This window comes from Danio rerio, chromosome 19 (genome assembly GCF_049306965.1).
Source record: "Danio rerio strain Tuebingen ecotype United States chromosome 19, GRCz12tu, whole genome shotgun sequence".
Classification (NCBI taxonomy): Eukaryota; Metazoa; Chordata; class Actinopteri; order Cypriniformes; family Danionidae; genus Danio; species Danio rerio.
In genome coordinates this window covers 31416359-31425937 of record NC_133194.1, presented here as the reverse complement: position 1 = coordinate 31425937, position 9579 = coordinate 31416359, and the positions used below count along the sequence as shown (strand labels likewise).

The following is a 9579-nucleotide window of genomic DNA, read 5'->3' as shown; positions in this document are numbered from 1 at the left end:
AGGCAGTTTCTTAATCATGTATGTTGTATGTGACTCCATGATAAGCGGAGCGTACAGCACTAAAGTACCCTTAAATCCTTACAGACGTAAGAAATAATCACATCACTTAAATAAAGCAATAAAGCAGTTATCTAAAGCAGTTTTTGTTTGTGGTACAGGTACACTGTAAATGGCAGACAGCACGTGAACCTACGTAAGTCACGTTAGAGGGTAAGCTAAACTCTAGACACAGCTAAAATGAAAATCTAAGGGTGTAAATTCTTTAAATGCCAGCGAGAGGCTTTACCATTTCAGTTAAGGTAAATAAAAAAATGTTTGCTGAATTTCAGGATGCCATGCTGATGTCACATTAGATTTGGTGTTTTTATCAATTTTTTCCAACGCCATACGGTTTACGTGTTTTTTTTTTTTTTTTTTTGTAGCATCCCTATTTTATCCTTATTCGACATTAACTGTGAATTTTTCTTTTCTCTCAGCAACCACAATTAAGTGATCAATATAAGAAAGATACAAAAGAGGGAAATACAAGCTACATTAGCTGCAGAATGAAAAAAAGACTAACAAAACAAAGAAAGGGGTAAGTAAATTACAATTGTATAAAAGTGTATGAAAATAAATGAATGACCAAGAATCTAACACATTTTTTTTGTTGTTACACATATGGAAAGATTTGAGCAATGAGTCAACTTCAATCTAAAAATGTTAAAAAGAAGGGATTGAAGCCATGCACTTTTGTTTATGTAAAAAAAAATTCCACCCATGATAAAAAATTGAAGATAAATTCTTTAGATTTATGTGCAGATTATGAGTAATAACAAATAATTTATTTTAAACTAAAACATTTTTCAAAGGTAGGATGAGTGTTTAAATAATGATACAGGATGAACCAAAATTTCTGAACAAATTCGCACATACAAAATAAATGTATTAAACTTTCATCATCCTTACCAAAAAAATGTACAATTACTCGGAATATGAACATAATTGGAAACAAATGAGTTAGCTGGATAAATTTTATGCAATATTTTAAAGTGGATTTTTTTCGGGGTTTTTTTTAGGAAGAAAGTAACAACCAAGCTTTTCTTCAGTCTATGTTGTTTATTGATGCAGCCCAATGACATTTGCCTCGATTGAACAATACAATTTCTTTGCTAAAGAGATAGATAAATATGCTTATTTAATTTTTTTTTAAATGTATTTTCATTTCAATTCCATCCAGCAATAATGCTGATTCCATTCATATTTTTTGTATTGTATTGAATGACTTTAGACAAGATACATTAAACCTATAGGGATAGCTCTAATATTCTTTGAAGGGAATAGGAAAGTTATGAACAGTCATAAAGCGTTCATAAGACAGTAAGTTACCAAAATCATCAAATAAAGAAAAAAATAAATAAATTAAGCCTCTATTAAACCAATTAGTGTACGAAAAAGATGTATTTTGGTTCAATTATTTTTTAAATGTGTGTGTGTGTGTGTGTGTGTGTGTGTGTGTGTGTGTGTGTGTGTGTGTGTGTGTGTGTGTGTGTGTGTGTGTGTGTGTGTGTGTGTGTGTGTGTGTGTGTGTGTGTGTGTGTGTGTGTGTGTGTGTGTGTGTGTGTGGTAGGCATCACACACCAAGATTAATTCTAATGGCATATTTTCCAAAAAAAAAAAAAAAAAGCGTCCCTCGATCACATTCTCATTTTGTTTTCATTAGTCAATGAAAATGACAGTATATTTTTGTTGTATGTGTCATCATCATCACTTAATTTTTATTTAGTTTTCGTCTAGTTTGGTCATTGTTCAACAGTTGTTTATCACGAAAATTAGGACGAAAATCTTTCGCCAACAAAATTAACACTGCTAAAAATTTTAATGTTTAGTTTCTGTTTTGGAGATCACGAGACTAAAGATTACCTTTATATTAACAGATATTACTTTAGATATTAACGCCTAAAACAATTTCATTTTTAATTTACATTATATAAAATAAAGGTGCATAAGTGTGACCCCCAGCTTTTGACCTCACTTTTGAACTACAGTGCAATCATAACAGTCTTCACTGTACAGAGAGTTGCAGTGTTTATTATAACTCTGGAGTATGAAATGATGTAAGAGCTGTTTCACATACACTCACTCACCCAACATTCGTTTCCTTTGCTTCACTGCACAGTGATGCGTATGAGCCTGTCTATAAACGACTCAGTAAGAGAATGAACGAGAGAGAAAATAGATGTTGCTGTGGCTTCATGTCACTGTCAACTGTAATGAAACATGGATATGAATCAAACTCACACACACACACACACACACACACACACACACACACGCACACACACACACACACACACACACACACACACACACACACACACACAGGCATACGAGATCCTCCCAGCCTTCATTAGACTGTACATATTTTCGCATGTAAAGAAGATTTGAATATGAAATTGAAAGAGTGTGCCCACTGAGGCGTGTGTGTACACAAGGCAGCCACGTCCTGAAACTCATCTGTGTGTTCAGTCAGGTAGAGCCATGTTTTTCTCTTTTAAATTGCCACTTCTGCTGTTTTCCCTTGGTAATGACGATGAAAAGAAAAGCAGTGATATATATACGAAGAAAAACACTGAGATATATTTATATATAAAGTGATGTGGAGAGGCTCCGCCGTCCAATAGAGTTTTGAATCTTACCAACTCATTTAAGCACAATTCACGCTCAGATTCCTCGACTGTTTTGCGTGGCAGATGTTAGAAATCTGGTTGTAAGTGCTGAAGTAGGAGTGAATGTTATGCCGGATATTTCTGGATGATTACTTGCGGCGTAAAATTCCCTCGTGCCACATGTCAGTTTTTTCTTCTTTTTTTTTTGTTGTTGAGTGTTGTCTGGTGGCAGGAACATGAAAGTGTGGTGATGTTACACGAGCGAAAGTGAGAACACCATGAAAATAATGAACGCATAGGAGGAAAGGTAAACGAGTCTTAGGAGAGCGCGCCATACAAAATGGAGGGAATGAATCGGAGATGGAAAAAGACTCAGACAGGGTGTAAAATGCAGAGATTTATGTAAATCATTATGCAAATGTGGGGCACCGCTGAGGTAAAATTGCCCTCTTTCCAATCAGAGAATCAAATCCATCACTAACCTGCTGCTAGAGAGGAACGGGTAAGGGAGGAATGGATGGAGGGAAGCTAAATGACTGCCCCATACCCAGAGATAGTGGCTCCCCGCTGGGGGGATAACTGCAGGCTGGGGCCCGTCTCTCCTGGAGCTCTTTGTCACTGAGACTCCCAATCAGCCAGACTTCAGTCTGCCATCGCCTCTGGAGGGCATTAATGACACCTGCTACACACACACACATACACACACACATGCAAATCCCTTCTTTGGGTTCATGCTTCCCCTCTAAGTTGGTTTAAATTGAAAACAGTAATAGCGCTGAGAGAAGGCCAGACACGCTTTTGTCTGTGACATTATTTTTGTATAGGACATTTTTACACCTAGTTCGTTTGGCGCGATGGATTTAGAAACGGCTTTTCGTCAGTTTATGTAGGCATAAGTGGCTATGGAAATCACAGCCTGGAATGGCTCACTTATTGGTAAGTAGGCAATCTGACTCAGCACATGACAGATTTTAGAAGGCAGTATGATCAAAATTCATTATTGAAATACATATTTTGTAATTAAAAATAGTTTTTGGCTGCGGTTATAAAACAATAGTGTATTAAAAATAAATGTGTACCCTAGTGTACCCTTTTCCTTTGTGTTTTTACACTTTTACTTTTAAACAGTATCATAATCCATCCTTTTTTACTTTATAAATCTGTAAAACTTGTATTATGCCGGCCAGTAGTTGTCAATCTAATTCAGCACAATTCCACATTTTAGAAGGCAATATGATGAAAATTCATAATTGAAATACATATTTTTGGGTATGGGTATAAAACAATAGTGTACTAAAAATTGAAACCTTTTCTTTTAGATTTTTACATTGTGAAAATCCATCCTTCTCTAAAAAATGTAAAAGCTGCATTATGTAGTTGGCAATGCCACTATACAATAGGTATGTGCACACACAGTCCTGTAGTTTCAAGTGCTCGTCATTTCTGAATACATTGCACACACATGACATCACCATCTTCATAACACTGCTTATACATTATAGTTTAATCATAGATGATGAAAGAAAAAAAAAGTACTGTGGTTTTAGCATCCTAAAATACCATTTTTGTACAACAAAGAGATAAAATTATATTTATTTATTTAGATTAACACTGAACCTACCTATATAATTGATACATGCATGTAACACTTGCATACATAATTTTTCATTTTAAAACCTTTTCATTTTTGAAATAAAAAAATATGAAATGTTGTATGCATGTGTTACTTATAAATGAAGGATTTACTTCTTTGTTCATGAGTGTGACCTTTAACAACAAATTTAGTACAGTTTTATTTTGGTTTAGTTTCATGTGTACAAACTATGTACTTATCATTACATAAACTAGGTAAGTTACTAAGTAAACTATAAAAAGCGTGAATAAACTGGTTTCTTTGAAAGTGAGAAATTTTAAAAAAGCGAGTTAAGTCATTATAAAGTGGAACCGTTAAGTTGCAGCCTAAGACCGGTTACTCACTGAAGCTAAGCAGGGCTGAGCCTGGTCAGTACCTGCATGGGAGACCACATGGGAAACCTAGGTTGTGTTGAAAATGGTGTTCGTTAGGCCAGCAGGGGCTCTCAACCTGTGGTCTGTGTGAGTCCTAATGATCCAGTAAAGTGAAGGGACACTATACTGTCAGTGAATGCCATCTTTCGGCATCCATCTATGGCATTTTTTTGTAAGAGTAGGGGTGTAACCCCGGTGTCCTGGCCAAATTCCCTTCATTTGCCCATACCCATCATAGCCTCCCAATCATCCCCATCCACCGAATTGGCTCTATCATTGTCTCTCCACTCCACCAATAGCTGGATTGTGGTGAGTGCAATGGCTGCTGTTGCATCATCCAAGGGCATCTTAAATAAATTAATTGCTTTATTACATCGCACTATAGTAAATCAAGAGTTCACACTTAGATACTGCTTGATGCTATTAACAGGTTTGGCAAGCTGTCCCGGGAGAGAACCCTGAGCTCAGAGATAATTGAGCCCAGGGCTCATGCCTGGTCGATGAGCATGTATATATAACTAGACATAATATAAAATAGGTTTAAAATGTACTATATTAAATTGATTGAACCATGGAGGACAATTGTGCTCTTGATTAGATTCAATAAACAATTACTACCCAAAGTAATGGACAAATACACTCCGTGGATTCATTTATTATAATAATAATAATTATAATATTAATCCATTTTTCAACTATCATTTGGTTTTGTCCACAATATACCCAGCTTTATAGCTTCATAATAACCCAGGATATTTTACAGTGTAGCAACCACCCATCAAAGCCCTGACAACCACCCCACAAAAAACTCCTCATAACTAGTTTTACATACTGTACATTTCCCTCTAATCGTCTTTCATGCTGTCAGTTAATTAAAGCTGTTAAACTATTATTGAACAATTACTAATTGCCAATACAACCGATTGGTTAATTTATAATAATAATAATAATCATAATAATAATAATAATAATAATAATAATGATAATTATTATTATTATTATTATCATCATCATTAATATTATATTATTAAATTTTTTAACCAAAAGTTGGTTTTGTCCACATTTTACCTAGATTTAGCTTCCTAATAACCCAGCATATTTTACATTCTAGCAACCACCCCTTAAAGCCCTGACAATCACTTCACAAAAAACCTCCTCATAACTAGTTTTACATACTGTACATTTCCTTCTAATCGTCTTACATGCTGTCAGTTTTATTGAAGCTGTTAAACTATTAATAAACAATTACTAATTGCCGTTGCGTGTTTACATTTCTTTAAATCCTCGAAACGTTTGGACGCATACAAATCAAGTCACGTCTAATGAGCTCAAAACCGCATCCTTCTCTTCCGCAGATCACACAGCAGTCAGTCCAAACCTGAAGATGAAATGAAAAATTCATCCCGTCCCTCAAGATCAAAGGTACACCTTTCTAATCAAAGGAGATTAAAAACTCGCAGTGTGTAATAGGCATGTGTGGAAGTTTAAATTGGTATTTAGTTTGAGGCTGCGCATGCATGGTGGGTTTGTTAAGAGCGAGGGCTGGTGTGCCAGGTGGTCGTGTTGCTCTCTGCGCAATTACAGATAGATCCGCAAAAAAAGAAAAAAAAAAAAAAAGAAAAAAAATTCCCCCAGGAGTCCGGGCCAAGCCGTACACGCTTCCGCTCCTTCCAAACTTGTTTACCTGCTACTGATTTGCCACTGGAGAGGAAAAGGGCTCTGCGTGCCGCGCTCTCCCTCCGTGCCCGCTCCCCTAGCCAACTCATTTATTTGTCCATTTACCCAATGCTTGCCAACACGTCTCTCAGAAACCAAGAAGGACCACGAGGGGGGAGTACATGTAGGTCCTGGGTGAGCCAAGACACCCAGAGAGCGAGCAAAGGCCTGCGAAAGTAGAAAACACAGCACAGAGGCATTTGAAAAGAGGCTGCATCTTTTTCAGAGCGAGTGAATGAAGGAGCGATTTGGAGGGCTTCTGGAGGGGCGAGCGCATGGGTTTTGGCAGCTCCGGGTTGTTTCCAGCTGCTGCTAGTGTGTGGCGTTCCAGTCGTCGTCATTGTTCGGGAGTTTCGCAGATGGTCAGTGAGAGGTCAGGCTGAAATGTGCACAGCAACCTTTCTTTCTCTGTTCTTCCAGCAAAACGGCTCGGGAGATGATGCTAGGAGGCTGTGGATTTAGAGTTTAGGGCTGCTTCTTGGGGTTGAACAGTTTTGATGCTCTCAACAAACAACTTTATTTTTTTGAGCAGAGTTCGCAAATGGCTACATCTATCTATCCATCCATCCATCTAGTCATCTACAGATTCATTAAGTGATTGTTAGAGTTACATGTGGACTTAATATGTACTGTATTTTGCATGAATTTTGTGTCAATGAATCAGTGGGTTTCATTGATTCAATGATTGACTCATTCATTGTTTATAGATTTATTTAATATCTACTTATCTGGTATTGTTTCTTTGATTTGATTTATTTATTTTCAAACACAATATCATACACAAAACAATTCTTTAAACAAAATAGATTTCATCATGGTTGAAATGGGGCGAAGCAGTGGCCCAGTAGCTAGTGCTGTCACCTCACAGCAAGAAGGTCGCTGGTTTGATCCTCGGCTCAGTTAGCAGTTCTGTGTGGAGTTTGCATGTTCTTTCTGCGTTCGCGTCAGTTTCCTCCGGGTGCTCCGGTTTCCCCCACAATCCAAAGACATGCGGTACAGGTGAATTGAGTAGGCTAAATTGTCCGTAGTGTATGAGTGTGTGTGAATGTGTGTGGATGTTTCCCAGAGATTACGGGGAGTTGCAGGGGTTGCGGCTGGAAGGGCATCGGCTGCATAAAAACTTGCTGGATAAGTTGGCGGTTCATTCCGCTGTGGCGACTCCAGATTATTAAAGGGACTAAACAAGAAAATGAATGCATGCTTATTATTTTCCCCACCATTACCACACACATCATTCATCTATTACTTCAACTTATTTTTTTCTTTTACTTATCTCTTCTTTAGAGATATACATGAGCGTTACATGAGACATAGTTCATACTTTTGGCATCTTTGATGTATAATATGGTTATTTCACCATTTGTATATTTACATTTTATAAAATAAACCCAAAAAATACATAGTATTGCAAACAGCCATTAACTGAAATTTCATCATATCTTTATTTATATCTTTAATAATATTCATTTTTGAATCACCTCTATAAACATATATCTTTAATGATGATAGCAAATATACAGATTATTCAACTTGAATTATTTCAACTGTATATATATATATATATATATATATATATATATATATATATATATATATATATATATATATATATATATATTTTTTTTTTTTTTTTTTTTTTTTTTTTTTTCCAAATAATGTTTAACAGAGCAAGGAAATTTTCACAGTGTGTCTGGTAATACTTTTTCTTCTAAAGAAGGTCTTATTTGTTTATTTCGGTTAGAATAAAATAATTATTATTTATTTATTTTTTTAATGAACCATTTTAAGGTCAAAATTTTTAGCCTCTTTGTGCATTTTCCCCCCGACTGTCTTCAGAACAAACCATTGTTAAACAATAACTTGCCTAATTACCCTAACAAGCCTAGTTAACCTAATTAACCTAGTCAAGCCTTTAAATGTCACTTTAAGCTGTATAGAAGTGTCTTGAAAAATATCTAGTAAAATATTATTTACTGTCATCATGGCAAAGATAAAATTAATAAGTTATTAGAAATTAGTTATTAAAACACTAATTTGCTGCCTTTTAGATCAATATACAGTAAATTTATATATACCACTTTATTAGGTACATCTTACTAGTACCAGGTTGGACCCCCTTTTGCCTTCAGAACTGCCTTAATCCTTCGTGGCATAGATTCAACAAGCTACTGCAAATATTCCTCAGAGATTTTGGTCCATATTGACATGATAGCATCACGCCTTGGCTTACAGATTTGTTGGGTGCACATCCATGATGCGAATCTCCTGTTCCACCACATAGGTGCTCTATTGGAATTAGTTCTTTTGACTGTGGAGGCCATTTGAGTACAGTGAACTCATTTTAATGTTCAAGAAACCCGTTTGAGATAATTCACACTTTACGACATGCCATGTCATCCTGCTGGAAGCCATCAGAAGATGGGTACACTGTGGTCATAAAGGGATGGAGGCTGTGGTGTTGGCACGATGCTCAATTGGTACAAATGGGCCCAAAGTGTACCAAGAAAATATCCCCCACACCATTACACCACCAGCCTGAACTGTTGATACAAAGCAGGATGGATCCATGCTGTTATGTTGTTGATGTCAAATTCGGACTCTACCATCGAAATGTTGTTGCAAAAATCAAGACTCATCAGACCGGGCAACGTTTTTCCAATTTCTGTTGTCCAATTTTGTTGAGCTTGTGCAAATTGTAGCCTCAGTTTCCTGTTCTTAGCTGACAGGAGTGGCACAGTGGTCTTCTGCTGCTGTAGCCCATCCGCCTCAGAGTTCAACACATTGTGTGCTCAGAGATGCTCTTCTGCATACCTCTATTGGAACAAGTGGTTATTTGAGTTATAGTTGCCCATTTATATGCTCGAACCAGTCTGGCCATTCTCCTCTGACCTCTGGCATCAAGGCATTTGTGCCCACAGAAGCGCCGCTCACTGGATATTTTCTCATATTCAGACCATTCTCTGTAAGCCCTATAGATGGTTTTGTGTGAAAATCCCTGTAGATCAGAAGTTTCTAAAATAGTCAGCCATGTTCAAAGTCACTTAGGTCCCCCTTATTCCCCATTCTAATGCTCAGTTTAAACTGCCCAGATCGCCTTGACTATGTCTAAGTGCCTAAATGCATTGAGTTGCTGCCTTGTGATTATGAGCAGTTGGACAGATTTACCTAATAAAGTGTCCGGTGTGTGTATGTGTGTGTGTTACTAAAA

General features: G+C 36.7%; 1 long non-coding RNA gene across 1 annotated transcript in view; it reads left to right on the top strand.

Annotated features, from left to right (window-relative positions):
• The first annotated feature begins 3402 nt into the window (after positions 1–3402).
• LOC137488526 (uncharacterized) overlaps positions 3403–9579 on the top strand; it is a 78896-nt gene continuing 72719 nt past the window's right edge. The window contains exons 1-2 of the long non-coding RNA XR_011007596.2: positions 3403–3584; positions 6011–6077. This is a non-coding gene — a long non-coding RNA (uncharacterized lncRNA). The remainder of the gene's footprint in view (positions 3585–6010; positions 6078–9579) is intronic.